The sequence below is a fragment of the Spermophilus citellus genome, assembly GCF_964194105.1.
Source record: "Spermophilus citellus genome assembly, chromosome: X".
Classification (NCBI taxonomy): Eukaryota; Metazoa; Chordata; class Mammalia; order Rodentia; family Sciuridae; genus Spermophilus; species Spermophilus citellus.
Window position 1 is genome coordinate 92,409,285 of NC_138190.1, and position 17,188 is coordinate 92,426,472.

A 17,188-nucleotide genomic window follows, 5' to 3' on the forward strand; every position below is an offset into this window, starting at 1 on the left:
GGGTTTCTGTTTTTATACATGTGAATTTCTCTCTCCAACAGTTCTTATCTTACACCTTGCCCTCCTGCTGAGTAAACACACATCTAACTATTTGTTCCTGGTAGTTTCTTTTCTGATTTATTACTGACAAACCATTTCTTTGTTCCCCTGTTCTTTGTCCCCATGTTTCTCCTGGAGTTACATTAAACAGATGAATGAAATCTAGACTTAGCATTTTTCTTCACTTACTGAAAAGTTGATAATAACCTCTAGGCCCCATAAGAATAATTCTTTTTCTTTTTTATTTAATACATTATAGTTGTATATAATTGTGGAGTTGATTTTGACATATTCATAAATGCATATGACAATTTTCTCCATTTCAATCCCCAGTATGCCACAAGAATAATTCTAACAGACATATAATACACTTTTTTATTTAAACAGTGGGTAGGCGGGACTATTCTAATTGGAAGGTGATTATTTTTAATCTTTGCAAATGCTGCTGTCTCTATCTTTCCTGTTCTTCTTTGTGGTTCAGCTCAAGCAACCTTTTTATTGAAGTTGATTCCACTTAATTTGTGCCACTACTCTACTTTATAATAATATCAACTATAACATATATTGTATTGTACTGTAACCCTCCTATTATAGTTATTTTATAAATATTACTTAAATGCTGTGTGATTTCATAGGGTGGGTAACATTTCTAAATTTTTCATACTAAAAAGCACAAGTGCTTACCAGCTAGCAACTTGTTATAACAGTTATGTTGATGTTATATGCATATATTTGGGGTTTTTTTTGTTTGTTTCTGTATTTACTTCTCCAGCTATGTGATGATTATATACTTATTTTTTAGATACCCAGCACCTAGTACAGCACCTAAAACATAGAAAGCACTCAGTAAATGTTTGATAAAAGAATTTATTAATGGATTATAAAATGTGCATCAGGTGCGAAATTCACTATATTCTCTGATCTTTGAAAGTAGTGGTTTAATCTTCCTGTCTTGTTTTCCTTTGGAACTTAATATAGCACCAAATGAATTAAAGGTGATGAAGATCAAGAAGCCCAAATTCTAATTCCAACACTGACTTGCTCTGTGCTATAGTAAATCATTTGCTTAGTCAACATGTATCAATGGAGTGTTTTCTGTGTGGAAAACACTTAACTACTTATTTTAAAATTTCTCATGAGTAAGAAAGGGGGTAAGGTTCCTGGATTTTGTGTAATCTGGGATATTGGGGATATGGAGGAAAATATTACCAATATTTTGAAAGATAAGGAGAGTATATAGTAGTTAATACATGTATAGCAGCTTGTGCCTTCTGGTGAATTTTATATTCTTGTTAAATTTGCCATATAAAGATACATGGCTTCCATTTCACAAAGCATTAAAATACAGGAGAACCAACGCCTCATACTCTAGTGAATGCATTTTTAGATTTGCTGATTTCAAAGGTTGTTTTTTTTTTTTTTTTTTTGGTAGCTGAAGTAGCTCTAAGTCACACTGGAATTGAATAATAATCTTGTGTTTGATTTTCTGTCTATAGATGTAGCATATACAAACTTGGAAAGACAAATCCATACTTTCTCTTGGAGCCAGAGCAATAAGACTTTGACCCCATTATGGTGTAAAACTCTCATATAGCAACTTTGCCTAGGCATGTTATCTAGAGGAAGCCAGTCCATACTCTTGGTCAATGCATATACTCTGACTGATGGGTATGGCTAAATATCTTATTAGCCCCTATATAATGGAAAGGGAGTAAAAGGGCAGGTATATAATCATGGGAGCACTTCTATATAAAGGGGACTATTAATGTTTAAAAGTCACAATGCAACAATCTGAAAAAGAACCAAAAATGTATACCAAACAAAAAAAAAAAAAGAAAGAAAGGAAAAAGTAAGCTCATACACCAAAAGATTTCTGTTTAGACGCTATAAAACTTTCAATGTTGTGCCACTAACCATTCGAACATTTGCTTTATACAAAACTGAAAGTTACATGTCACAATCCTAATAGACTGAGAACAGAGGATGGAAGGGGAGGGAATGCTAAATGGAATCATTATGCAAAACTCACTTCATAGAACGGGATAATGAACATTTATGATCATCTAGAGACAGGACCCCTGGTGAAAACAAGACAGTGCTAAATGCATAGTGAACAAATAATAGGTACAGAATATTGATTTAATATCATTTTAAAATATACCTCTGTGATGCTGAGAATCTAAATATAAAATATTGTTTACATGTCACACAGTAAGAGGCTTCCTTTAAACCACATTTATATTGCAAACCCTGAGGCCCAATATTTCAGTAATAAAAACCCAATTTAATCTGGATAATATACCCATTTTAATTATATTTCAGAAAATTATTAATATCTATGTGAAAAAATGTTGGGGATTAGAAAATATTTAAAATCATTGAGTCAAAGGAAACCCATTAACTTTTATTGATCTCTTTCTAATCCAATAGCAGATTTTATTTTTTGTTCAAATTCCTTAGAAATTTCAGTAATGAAGTATACAATATGTACTGTTTCAATAAATGGATCATACTTCTTTTGACCTTATGATAGAACTAGATATGGATGTGGACATTCTCACTGAGCAGACTAAATATGCTTTCATTATAAGACTATAGGGAAATTAATCAGAGTTTGAATCGTATTCTGACCTTGATATAATGTTAGTATCCAAACAAAATATAAGCTATCAACATTTTTTCATCTTTTATGATTTGTTTTTTATTATTGAAAGAAAAAAATGACATTTGAATTTAAAGCAGTGCTTTAGTAAAGCTTATTCATCCTGGTATGTGCTCCAAAATATCTCTCTCTTGGTTCTGCTATTACTTAGATGTGGTTATGAATAAGTCTCTTCTGGTCCTTGGTTTCTTCATTTATTTTTTATTTATTTCTCTGGTATTGGATATTGAACCCAGGGGCTAAGCAAGCACTCTACCTCTGAGCTACATCCCTGGCTCTTTTTAATTTTAAATTTTGAGATAGGGTTTCACTAAGTTGCTCGCCATTCTCTTGCCTGAGACTGCCCAATAGCTGGGATTACAGGTGTTCACCAGCACACTGATCTGGTTTCCTCATTTATACATTTACTTTTGAAATACTAATATTTTAACTCTAAATAAATGAGAAGATTAGGACTTTGTTTTCCTGTTGTTTTTTAAAGGGGGAGAGGAATATCTTATACAGAAAGGAAGACTGATACTTTTTCTGACTTTGAGTTTTTCTCCATGAAACACATGCAGTAGTTGTATGGCTGTTATTCAGTTTCTGTCCTGCACAGTTTCCAATATGATATTTCCCCAGTTCCAATATGAACACCAGATTCATAACCTATAACAAATGAAATCTAATGCTTGTATTCCTTGCTTAACTGTTTCTATGAACTAGGTTGTTGGAAGTCAATGGTTCTCCTTATAGGGTCTGGGAATACCTTTATGTCATTTTGGGGTCAATGACTAATATACAAGGCCAGTTTTCTGCTTTGGTGGTCAAAGACACATTTCTTAAATATAACACTAGGGGTTTCTCACTATACCAAAATTGAAACTTTATATACACACTTTTTTAAAAGCATACTACTTGTCAGAAACTGTTTGGAAGACCTATAAACTATGTAAAAAGATGCAAAATAAAAATGTGCAAAGGTAAGTCTGATTCTTACTATCTAAATGTTTCATCTTTTTAATAAATCATGAATATTCTAGGGAATATTTCATTAAAGTCTCTAAGTGACTTTTAGTAATAAAACAAACATTGCTAATCCCTTTTGTTTTGTTTCTTGAGTAAGGAAAAAAATGAACTCCAACATAGGAAACACATTTTTTTAGCCACTGAAAGGTATTTTCAAGTCTCTCTGCTTATTAAGTATTATCAGTTGACATTCTGCATAACCCAAATGTAACATTAATTTCTTCAGAGACTAGACAATAGGCTCAATTTAGTGGGTGGATTTTAACAGTGGCATAACTAAGGTGCAACAAGGCAGGAGTGCTTACTAATTAGGACATATTCCTGACCATCATTTCACTTGTGTGACTCCCACTGAAATCAACAGGAATCTTGCAGCAATTTCATTTTCTCATATAGCTCTCAGATCTTAAAAGAATTGAAAACCTTAATCAGTATGCAAATGATGTGTTTTCATAGAAAGTGAAAAAATTTGTGCATTCCAAAAACTAATGTTATGTGGGCTTTTGCCTGAGGGACCATCTGTGCTATTTAATCAGATTGAAGAATGCATCCTAGACAAAGAGAAATTCGAGTTTCATCTCTGCATTGGTCTTAGACCAGGACTTTGTTGCAAAAATGAGAGAGGGTTGGAGTTTTTGGTGTGTATACAAAATCTGAAGCAGAAATAAAAATGATCTTTGTTATTTAAATAAATGTCAGATCTTTTAGAACAAAAATACTATTTGATGGTAGTAATAATGCTGTCCTAGTGAATTGGAGCATAAATAACAAAATTGAGCATGTATTTTTTGAATTGTTGTTTCTTTTTGCATGCATACATAATGAGTGTATGTGTATATCACACACACACACACACACACACACACATATATATATATCAAATTATATACGTAATTTTAAAGTTCAAATTTCAGCTGCATTTTTTTTTCATAAAGAGAGAAAGCTTTCTCAAAAAATTTTTGAAGTGCATACCTATAATCTCAGTGATTTGGGAGGCTGAGGCAGGAGGATTATAAATTCAAAGCCAGCCTCAGCAAGTGAAGCCCTAAGCAACTTAGTGAGACCCTTTCTCAAAATAAATAAAGAACTGGGGATTTGGCTCAGTTGTGAAACACCCATGGGTTCAATACCTGATTCCCCCTCACCCCCCCAAAAACTGTTTATGAGAACCCAGTGTGGTGGCACACATCTATAATCCCAGCAACTCCAGAGTCCAAGGCAGGAAGATTGCAAGTTTGGAAGGCCAGCCTCAGCAATTTATTGAGAACCTATCTTAAAATAAAAAGATCTGAGGATATACCTCAGTAGTAAAGTGACTCTGTATTCTATCCCTAGTACTACCAAAACTTATATACATACATACATACATAAAATCTTATGAGAAATTATTTTTGAATCATTTGAAGAAGTAGCTGGTTACAAAGCCTTTCCAAGGCATTGTTAAGTCAAATTGTTTCTATATAGAACATTATCCCTAAATTAGCTAGATGACTGATAGAAAAAGTTTTTTTTTCCAAGATAGAAATATTGTATAGCTTTTGTTACATTTCTGCTGGGAGGTGAGGGGATGGTGTATTCCTTTCCTAGAGTTGTCCTAACAGAAGTATTGAAAACTGGGTAGCTTAGCACTTGCCTAGCATGTGTGAGGCACCAGGTTCAATTATCAGCACTGTATATAAAAAATAAGCATCCATCAACAACAAAAAAAATGTTTAATAAATAAATAATAGAGGGGCTGGGGCTGTGCCTGGCATGTGTGAGGAATTGGGTTCGATTCTCAGCACTGCATATAAATATATTAAAATAAAAGTCTATCAACAACTAAAAAAATAATAGAAAGTTATTATCTCAAAGTTCTGGAGTCTAGAATTCTAAAACTTAGATGTCAACAATGTTGGTTGCTTATGAGCTCTGTTGGGGAGAATCTGTTTCATGCCTCTCCCTAACTTTTGGTAGTTTTCTGATGTAATTCTAATCTCTGCCTTGAAGATCTCTACTTGTCATATAACATTATCACTGTGTCTCTTCCTCTTTACATCTTCTTTGCACTGTGCACATCAGCCTCTGTGTCCAAGTCTTCCTTCCCCATTTTTTGTACTGGAGATTGAACTCAGGAGTACTTAACCACTGAGGTATATCCCAAGAGCCTTGTTAAGTTGCTGAGACTGGTATCAAACTTGCTATTCTCCTGCCTCAGCCTCCTGAGTTGCTGGGATTACAGGCTTGCACCACTACACCCTGCACAACCTACTCTTTTTAAAATAAAGATTTAGTCATATGGGACTAAATCAACTGAAATATTTCAATCTCTTTATGTAGTCAAAGTTAAAATTTTTGACTATGTGTAATCAGCATGACATTTTGCAACTTTAATAATAAGTTCAAGTTCAAAGTTAGGAACTAAAATTAAAAAGGGAGCACAGACATCCTGGTTACAGATCTATATTAGTGGAAAAGAAAAAAAAATTTCCAGGTTGGGTGCTGAACTACTCTGCTACTACTTGTCAAAAACATTTTGGTAACATTGGTAAGAGTAAGTAACTACTGAAGGTTTGGCTAGATGGATCTTTTTTTCATTTTTTTTTCATTTTTTTTAAAGAGAGAGTGAGAGAGGGAGAGAGAGAATTTTAATATTTATTTATTTTTTTATTTTATCAGCGGACACAACATCTTTGTTGGTATGTGGTGCTAAGGATCGAACCCGGGCCGCCCGCACGCCAGGCGAGCACGCTACCGCTTGAGCCACATCCCCAGCCCCTGGATCTTTTTTTTCAAACCTCATCTTAATTTGATCACCTGGAAGGACCATATTTCTAAGTAAGGCCACATTGACAGGAACTGATGGATCTGGACTTTAACATCATTGGATGGAGGTATCATAATTCCTAACAGATGAAGAGTTAGGAGATAAAATTAAAAAGGGAGGAAGACATCCTGGTTACAGATCTGTATTAGTGGAACAGAAAAAAAATGTTTCCAGATCAGGTGCTGAACTATTCTGCTACTACTTGTCAAAAACATTTTGGTAACATTGGTAGGAGTAAATAACTACTGACGGTTTGGCTAGTTGGATGGTTCATATTCCATAAGGTTATTGGGCCAACACATGGACATGGTGTTCACAGAGTACAGATTGTCCCCTATACTATTTTATTTTGCCTGTTTTTGAAGACTGATGTCCATTGTGAACAAAAGGGGCTCAAATTCCTATAATGGATTCTGCTATTTATTGTGACTAGTATATAAATAATAGAGAAAATGCCAATTTTCTCCATGTAGACTGTTAAGAACATCTATTGGTATAAATTATGCAGATAACAGAGTCCAGCCAAGTCCCTTCTTCCTTTGAATTGGCCTGATACAGTAGAGCAATGTAATAGACAGATTCAGAATATAGTAGAAAAAAGTCCTCTAATTAAAATTTGGCAATATAGTATTAGATTTAATTGTGATTGTCACACAATTTTTAAAGGTCCTAGTGATTGAATTAATAACTAGATTGGTTACTTTAAAATTTGCTCAATAATATTTAATTTGTTATAAATATATAATTATTTTAAATTTTATTTTTTATTTTAGTTTAGTAAACAATCTTTAGGTTCAATTTTTAAAGTAGTAATTTATTAGTTTAAAAATGACAAGGCACAGGACATTTTTATTTCAAATTTAAATTTCTTTTAAATTTCATGCTTTGTAACAAAGCTCAATAGAGTTATAAACCACTATTTGGCATTATCTCTAAATGCTGGGGAGAGCAATCTAATTGGAAAAGAAAGACCTCATAAGAATTGAAAATAAACTCCAAAGTTATCAAGTGACAGCAACATCACAGCATGCATAAAAATGAATGCGTGTTTCACAAGCTTTGCTGAAGTAAATATAACCATGTCACATACTTTACTAAAATATATCGGTGGCCTTTGAGGGTAATAATAAGCATTAGCAATCAACTGAAATATTCCATCTCTTTATGTAGTCAAAGTTAAAATTTTTGACTATGTGTAATCAGCATGACATTTTGCAACTTTAATAATTAGTTCAAGTTCAAAGCAATATTCCTCCAAATTGTTGCCTGTCTTCAACTCCTTATAGAGTTCCCCTGTGGAAGAACACAGTCTTTGAAGTCACAGAAGCTCTGCAGAAATTATGATAAAAATTTAGTCATTTATATTTAACAAAACAGACATTACCAATGACACTCTTTACAAGCTTTAGTATTTAAATCCTTAAACGTCTTTCCCCCAAGTATCAAAATGAACAGCGTGCTACCAGTTTAACAATAGAGGATGTTGTCATGAATTGTCAAGTAGCTGAAGAACATTTTAGTGGCAGTCAATTGCAATTTTATTGCCTGGGCCAGTTAAAGAGCACACACAGTACAGGGAGTCAGAAAGCATAGTCCCCAAGTTGCCACCAATTCACTGTGTGAGTTTAAAAAATCTATCTTTGCTAGTTCTCAGTGTTCTCATTTGTAACATGAAGAGGCTGGACAAGTTAATCACCATAGTTCTGTCCAATTCTAACTTTCTATAACCATATGTTCCAATGCTGCACTTTGGTATGTGGCCTTTAAGTAATGATAATCCACTTTAATTCAGTTTTCCACATTTGGATTATAAAATAAAACACAGATATAGAAAAATCATATAAAACAAAAGGATAGTTTAATGAGGTACTCTGAAGGGAAGATGCTTATAACCACCACTCAGATCAAGAAATAAAACAGTGCCAACCAGCCCACAAGCCCCATCTCATGCCCTGTCCCAATATAAACATTTCTCCTTCTCCTCCTCAAAGTAGCCACTATCTTCACTTTTAAAACAATCAGTTCTTTCCTTGCATTTCTTTAGTTATTCTTTTATTTTGTAAATCAACTATATCAAAATATAATTTACATATAATAAAGTACAATAATCATAGTTGTACTGTTGTTTGAGTTTTAACAAATGTATATACCCAGGTAACCAGGAGCCAAATCAAGATATAGAATATTTTGTTTAATTCCAAATGTTTCTTTATGCACATTTCTCAACAGTTCCTATTCCCTTCCTCTATCCTCACTCAGTCCTAGGCATGCACTCTTTTCTTTAAGCACATACTATGTGGAAGTCATTGTGTTTCAGAGAATGAAATAATGAAGAAATCTCAGTTTTGTATCAACAAATTTACAAGATAGTTACTACTTTATCATTTTTGGTTTGTTCACCATCATATCATCTGGCATCAAGTACAGGATGTGGCAATAGCAAATACTTGGTAAATATCTATAAAATGAAAGTTAAATGAAAATACAGGGCTGGGGATGTAGCTCAAGCGGTAGCACGCTCGCCTGGCATGCGTGCGGCCCGGGTTCGATCCTCAGCACCACATACCAACAAAGATGTTGTGTCCGCCGAGAACTAAAAAATAAATATTAAAAAAAATTCTCTTTCTCTCTCTCTCTCCTCTCTCTCTCTCTCTCTCTCTTAAAAAAAAATACAAACAATGTGAACTAAAATGCTGCAAGAAAGATACAAAAATTCTTTGTTGGATAGGATATAAAATACAGGAGAGATTTCCAGTAAAGTTGGAAAAGTATTTGAGACTATGTTGTGAAGGCTTTAAATATCATACTGATATTTCCTTATTCCTAAGTAGTGGTTCATGGGGCTAGAGTTGTGACTCAGTGGAAGAATGCTTGCCTAAGTAGTGGTACATGATTGAAGGTCTTTGTACGGGATCTTCAATGTTATGGTTACAATTATACTTTAGGGTGACTCACTAGTGATTTTGTATTGGCTATCTTAGAAAGACATTAGAGACAGTTGGCAAAGACCAGCAAGAAGATAATTATAGTAGAACAAAGGTGATAAGAGACTGAACTAGGTGGCTGTAATAGGTGGGAACATTGTGAAGACAAGACTTTACCAATCATTGTTCCTACTATAAATGAATCTTCTCCATTGTGTAGTCAAATATTTTTCACTAACTAGAGTAATAATAAAGCTATGATTTTTAAAAATTCAGTCATTTTCAGGTATAGTATCTAATTTCTCAACCACAATATTGGCATCATCTTCTATCCTGACTGCATATGCCATAGAGGTATCTATCATTACACGCTTCCAAATCCCTAGGGATTAGTAAACGTAGTGATAAATCCTGAAAATGTTCATGCATTTACCAGAAATTTAGGGTGTAGCATTTCACAAATTTGTCTATCTTTATCCTGACTTTATTCCAGTCCTGTAAAATCTGGGTAAGATACTTAACATATGGAGCTCAAAATTTTCCTCCCATTTAAAAAATATAGATGATACTTTCTACCTTATAGAGCTATTGTGGAGATTGAGTAAAATTATGTTTTCTAAAGATAATTAGGAGTTATGTTAGCAACACAGCCAACAGATGTTTCTAACCCTTGTCTCTTTGAATAAAACAACCAAAATAATAAGTACTATATTCTGGTAACAATAAAGGAGAAGGCGGAAGTATAATAAACAAGTAGCAGAAATCCTATAGTACACAGGAACTCAGGATGGCTACATAACAAAGGAAAGCAAACATCTTGACTGTGCCACCCTATCCCCAAGTCAAGATCAGCTCAGAACCAAGAAGGATGTCCTCCTGTGGGGGGAAAAAAAGGATAGGCAGGATGTATCCTGAAGCCCTCGTCACTACAACATACACCTCTATTTTTTGCCACTTGGGATTTCTACAGTCCTTGCAAGGACTGAGCCTGACTGAAGAAGCTGCATGGAACCTATACAGATGTACTCTTCCCTTTTCCCACCTTGAAGGAGTTGACATGATGCTCTAACCTGTGTGGCCCAAGATGGTGGCATGTACCATCTTGTAACTGGAGCCACACTGCTCATGTGTGTTTTGTTCTTGTGGCCAAATCTGTACCTTCTTATCCCTGAGGCCTTCTCATCCCTTTCTATATTATGATGCACCATCCAGAAGCTAACCTACTCTTGTGCTCTGTCCACTGGGACCATGCTGCTCTGGAGCTATTCCATTCCTCCATCAGTCACTGTTGCACTCTATCCCTTAAGGACACAGCCACACCTTCAGAAACTAAGGAGAAATAAAACATTCCCCAAATAAGTGAAAGGTGAGGGAATTCATGACAACTAGATCTGCATTAGAAGAAAAGCATAAGTTAATTCCTTAAGTGGAAACAAAAAGACACTGCTTACTAACGTGAAAACATAAGAAAGTAAAAACTCACCAATAAAGGTAAATACATAGTCAAATTCAGAATACTCTAATATTGTAATGGTGATTTGTAAGTCTTTCATATATCAAGGTAAAGGTTAAAAGAAAAATGTTAAAAATAACTATAGCTACAATAATTTGTTAGTGAGATAAATTATAAAAGCATGCAAATTAAGATATAAAAAACAAATTGTGGGTTGGAGGATAAATGTCTATAGTTTTTGTATGTGATCAAAATTAACTTGTTATCAGTTTAAATTAGATTACTATGAGATGTTGGATGTAAGCTTCATAAAGTAAGAAACTGCAAAACAAAACACTGTAACAGATACCCAAGTGACAAAGAGAGAAAATCAAAGCTTTGCACTATAGAAAACCATCAAATTACAAAAGGAGAAAATAAGAACGGAATAAAAGAACAAAGGATCTACAAAATAACTAGAAAGAAATTTTAAAATGGCAGTAATAAGTTCTCATTTATTAATAAAAATCTTGAATAAAAATCACTAAATTTTTCAATTAAAAGATATATTGACTAGGTGCCGTGGCAAATGCCTATAAATCCTAGTGACTCAAGAGGCTGGAACAAGAGGATTGTAAATTTGAGGCCAGCTTCAGCAATTTAGTGAGACCCTGTCTCTAAATAAAATATAAAGAGGACTAGAGATGTAGCTCAATGGTAAAACTCCACTTGGTTCAATCCCCAGGACAGAAAGAAAGAAAGAAAGAAAGAAAGAAAGAAAGAAAGAAAGAAAGAAAGAAAGAAAGGAAGGAAGGAAGGAAGGAAGGAGGGAGGGAGGGAGGGAGGGAGGGAGGGAGGGAGGGAGGGAAGAAAAATGACATAGAGCAACTGATGGATTCAAAAACAAAATCCAATTTTGTACTGCTTATAAGGTACTAACTTTGACTTTAAGGACATTCATATACTGAAAGTGATGGAGTAGAAAACGATATTCTGTGTGAATGGTAACCAAAAGACAACAGGGTAGCTATATTTACATCAGCCAAAATGGACTTTGCATCAGTCTGTCACAAGAAACAAAGGTCATTATATAAAGATAAAGGGGTCAATCCATCATGGGGAAATAACCATTATAAATATACAGAACCAAAATTGGAACACTTACATATATAAAGCAAATGTCAGTGGACATGAGGAAAAAAAGATAGTAATATAATAATATAATATACTACTTTCATCAATGGACAGATCTACCAGATAAAAAATTAATAAGAACATTTTGGATATCAGCTATAGTATAGTTCTGAACTATCTGAACTTTAGTATAATTTCTGACATATACAGAACATTTTTTTCAGTAGCAGCAAAATGCACATTCTTCAATGCACATGGAAAATTTTCCAGAATAGACATATTGGCCACAAATATTAAAATATTTAAGAAGTTCAAACCTACTGTCAAGTATCATTTCCAACCACAATGGTATGAAGCTAATTATCAATAATAGGAGGAATTTTGGAAAATTCACAAATATATGAACATTAAACAACATGTTCCTGAACAGCCATTGGGTCAAAGAAGAAATCAAATGAGAAATTTAAAAATATCTTTAGACAAATGACAAAGGAAACACAACATAAACCTATATCCAGCACAAGCCATTCTGAGATGGCAGTTTATAGCAGTAAATATCTATATTTAAGTAAAAGGAAAATCTCAAATACCTAAGATTATTTTTAAGGAACTAGAAGAAGAAGAATAAACTAAATCCAAATTTAGCATAAGAGAAAAAATAAGAATGTATAGAGGTGGCATACAGTAAGTGCTTAATAAACATTTACTATTCTTTATCTGTAAAAAAAGAAAGAACAGAAAAACAATAGAAAAAAATTAACAAAATAATAAGTTTTTTCTTTGGAAAAAAATATTGACAAAACCTTAGATAGACCAAGAAAAAAAAAATACAGAGAACTCAAATAATAAATGAAAATGGAGATATTGCTATATATATCTCAGAAAGAAAAAGGATCATAAGATACTATTATGAAAAATTACATGACAATGAGTTTAATGTCCTATAGGAAATGCACAAAATTCTAGAGAAATTTAATCCAGAAAGATTGAATCAGGGATAAATAGAAAGCTGTAACTGAAAAATAGCAAATGAAGAGACTGAAGTACCAATTAAAATCCTCCCAAAAAAGAAAATCTCAGGACCACATGGATTTATGGCAATATTTTATTAAATTCAAAGAATTAAAAACTTTCCTTAAACTCTTCTAAAAGTGAAACTACAGAATATGTCCCAATACACTTTATGAATCTGGCATCATTTTGATACCAAATCCAGACAAAGACATTGTAAGAAAACTATGGGCCAGTATCTCTGATGAACATAAATGTGAAAATCATCAAATCCTAACAAATTGTTCAATAGCACACCATAAATATTATCATGACCAAGTGATGTTTATCCTTGGCACTCAAGGCTGGTTTAACATACACAAATCAACTAATATAATAGATCATATTAACAGAATGAAAAATTAAAATCACACGATCGTCTCAATTGATACAAAAAAAAAAGCATTCAACATAGTTCATCGTTTTTCTTGATAAAGAATTCCAACAGTGTGGGTATACTAAAAATATCTGCAACATAATAAAGGCTATCTATTAAAAAATAAAAACCCACAGGCAAAACCATAATCAATAGGGAATAATTGATAGCTTTTTCTCTAAGATCCAGTGTAAGATAAGGAAGTCCATTTTTCCATTTCTTTTCACTATAACACTGGAAGTACTAGCAAGAGCAATCAGAAAAGAAAAATAAGTCACACAAACCAAAAAGGAAGAAGTTGGGCTGGGGATATAGCTCAGTTGGTAGAGTGCTTGCCTTGCATGCACAAAGCCCTGGGTTCAATCTCCAGCAACACACACACACACACACACCAAAAGAGAGAGAGAGAGAGAGAGAGAGAGAGAGAGAGAGAGGAAAAAAGGAATAAAATCATCTCTTATTTGCAGATTACGTGATCCTATATGTAAAATACCCCCCAAAGACTCCACTAAAAATGTGTTAGGACTAATAAATTAATTCAGTAAAGTTCCAGAATACAAAATCAGCATACAAAAATAACTTGTATTTTGTATTTCTGAATGCAAAGAACAACCTGTTTAAAAAAGAAATCAAGACAACAATCTCATTACAATGGCATAAAAAATAACTCAATAAATTTAGCCAAGTAGGTGAAAGATCTGTACAATGAAAATTATAAAACATTGATGAAAGACATTGAAGAAGATAAATGAATGAAAAGATACCCATTTTCGGGACTGAAAGAATTAATGTTAAATAGTAGTACCCAATAGCCAAGCAATATAGAAATGTCTAACATGAAGACTAAATAATATTGTATTGTACTGAATTTTTGTCAGAAGAGTAGATTTTATGTGCTTTTGCTACATGAAATGGATAATTATGTGAAATGATGGATATATCAATTTGCTTGAGTAACTATTAAATTACCTACATGTGTATCAAAAGATTATTTTACACTTTAAATACATACAATTAAATTTAAAAAATAAAGTATAATGCAAACTATGGTATTTTGTAAAGCACTATATAATTAATTGTGAAGAATATTTAGTAATAATGTACCTTGGCTAGGTATTTATTAAATTATACTTGTAATTTTTGAATTGCCTTAAAATGAAAGTAGCTCACGGGTTCTTTTTTTAATGTCCCAATGTTTTGTACTTTATACTATACCTACATGAATAGGGCTTATTGTATATTTTAAAATAAGAGAATATTATTTTTAGAATAGTGATTAGATGAAAAATAAATAAGATATGTGTGTGTATATATATATATATATATATATATATATATATATATATATATTCTAATAAATGTAGGGGCCAAAATAAGCATTCCCCAAATGGAGAAGAGATGTGAATAGTATCTTACAATTGTGTATTTTTGTTTATGTATAGCTCCTGCCCTAAAACTTTTATTTCTTTTACTACATAATTTCAAAATGAGTAGTTAAAGGTACCTTTATGATTTGAATTTGTTCTGTATGTCCTCACTGGGGCACTTTTATATACTATCATTAAGTTATTTTAATGAGAGAAGAATTTTCAAAATATATTTGTTCTTGAATATAATTATAGAGAATGTTGCTTGTGGATAATGGAGAACACAATTGAGTGGACTAATTTTAGTAACTTATGCTGTCAATTTCAATCTCTTGTTATTAACATTAAATGAACCTTGATTTCTACAAGTTGTTTATTAGAATTTCTTATGATTTATCTGGTCAATGAATGATGATTATTTCACTAAGGAAAATAGAAAAATTAAAAATTTTAAATTTACATATTTTATATTCAAATTTAATATTAATTCTAATTTCCCTTTAAGGCTACATAGTAAGGACAAAAAGCCACAGTAAAAGTTTGAGGAACTAAATCATATTAGAGTTTATTTATAGGACAGTGAGCTCATTTTATAAGAATTTAATAAAATATCCCAGTGGCAAGAAATGTTTCTTCTTTCGCATTGATGTCAATTGTTAGATTAGTTCTAGATTTTAAACCCAAATTTGTTCTTTCTGGGTTTGAAATTTTGTTTAAAGTTATGAGTCTTTATCTTTTCTTGACCTATGCTGTCATGGATGTGATGCTTTTGATTTCCCTTACAGCTTATATAACAGAACTTTTCTTTCTGGAACCTGGTAATTTTAAGATTAGAATTCTTAGTTTGAAAGGAACAAACCATTGACTGACCTCAACCCTTTTCATTTTCTGTCTCAGATTTATATAAGCCCCATGATAGCACCAAGGTCTAAAGTTTTAAAGATACAAATTTCTTTTTTTTTTTCTCCACTCCTTTTTAGAGAAAATAACATCAACTAAAAACTCCTTCTGCCTGAAATACTTTTTCTTTTTGTTTGAGGAAAGTTAAAGTGGCTCTTGAATCTCTATGCAAAGGTGTTATTTCAGTGTCTTGACCCCTGAATCTTCAGCTTCTCTTAGAGCTACTGCATTACTGTTAAAATGTGACTCATCTTCAATATTAGTTAATGTGAAAGTTAAACTTAATTAATATACATTGTATTGTTTTCAGGCTTTGGAATCAGAAGGTTTTTTAAAAAAAATTATTCTGGGGCTGGGGTTGTGGCTCAGTGGTAGAGCACTCGCCCAGCATGTGCAAGGCCCTGGGTTTGATCCTCGGCACCACATAAAAATAAATAAATAAAATATTGTGTCCAACTACAACTAAAAAATAAATATTTAAAATAAAAAATTGTTCTAATAAGTTATACATGATAATAGCATGTATTTTGACTTATATATATATATATATATATATATATATATATATATATATATATATATATGAGAGAGAGAGTGTGTATAACTTCTCATTCTTCTGGTTGTACATTACATAGAATTACCTTGGTCATGTAATCATATATGTACATAGGATGTAAATGTCTAAACCATTCTACTATCTTTCCTATTCCTATTCCCCCTCCCTTCCCTTCAGTCCACTTTGTCTAATCCAAAGTACTTCTAGTCTTTCCTAACCTCCCCCCAGTCATGTTATTGTGAATTAGCATCCACATGTCAGAGAAAATACTTGGCTTCTGGTTTTGGGGATTGGCTTTTTGTTTTCATTTAGTAGGATATTCTCCAGTTCCATCCATTTACTGACAAATGCTATAATTTCATTTTTCTTTTAAAGCTGAATAATATTCCATTGTGTATGTGTGTTTGTGTGTGTGTGTGTGTGTGTGTGTGTGTGTGTGTATATATATATATATATATATATATATATATATATATATACATACATATATATCACATTTTCTTTATCTATTTGTCTGCTGAAGGTAGGTACCTAGGTTGGTTCCATAGTTTAGCTATTGTGAATTGAGTTGCTATAAATATTGATGTGGCTGTGTCACTATAGTATGTTGATTTTAAGTCCTTTGGGTACAAACCAAAGAGTGGGATAACTGGGTCAAGTGGTGCTATCTTTCCATGTTTCCTGAGGAATCTCCATACTGTTTTCCATAGTAGTTGCACTAATTTTCATTCCCAACAGAAATGTATGAATGTACTTTTTCCCCGACATCCTTGCCAATATTTTTTGTTGCTTGTATTCTTGACAATTGCCATTTGGAATGAAGTGAGATGAAATCGCAATGTAGTTTTAATTTGCATTTCTCTAACATTTCTTGAACATTTTTTTCATATATTTATTGACCTATCATATGTCTTCTTCTGTGAAGGATCTGTTC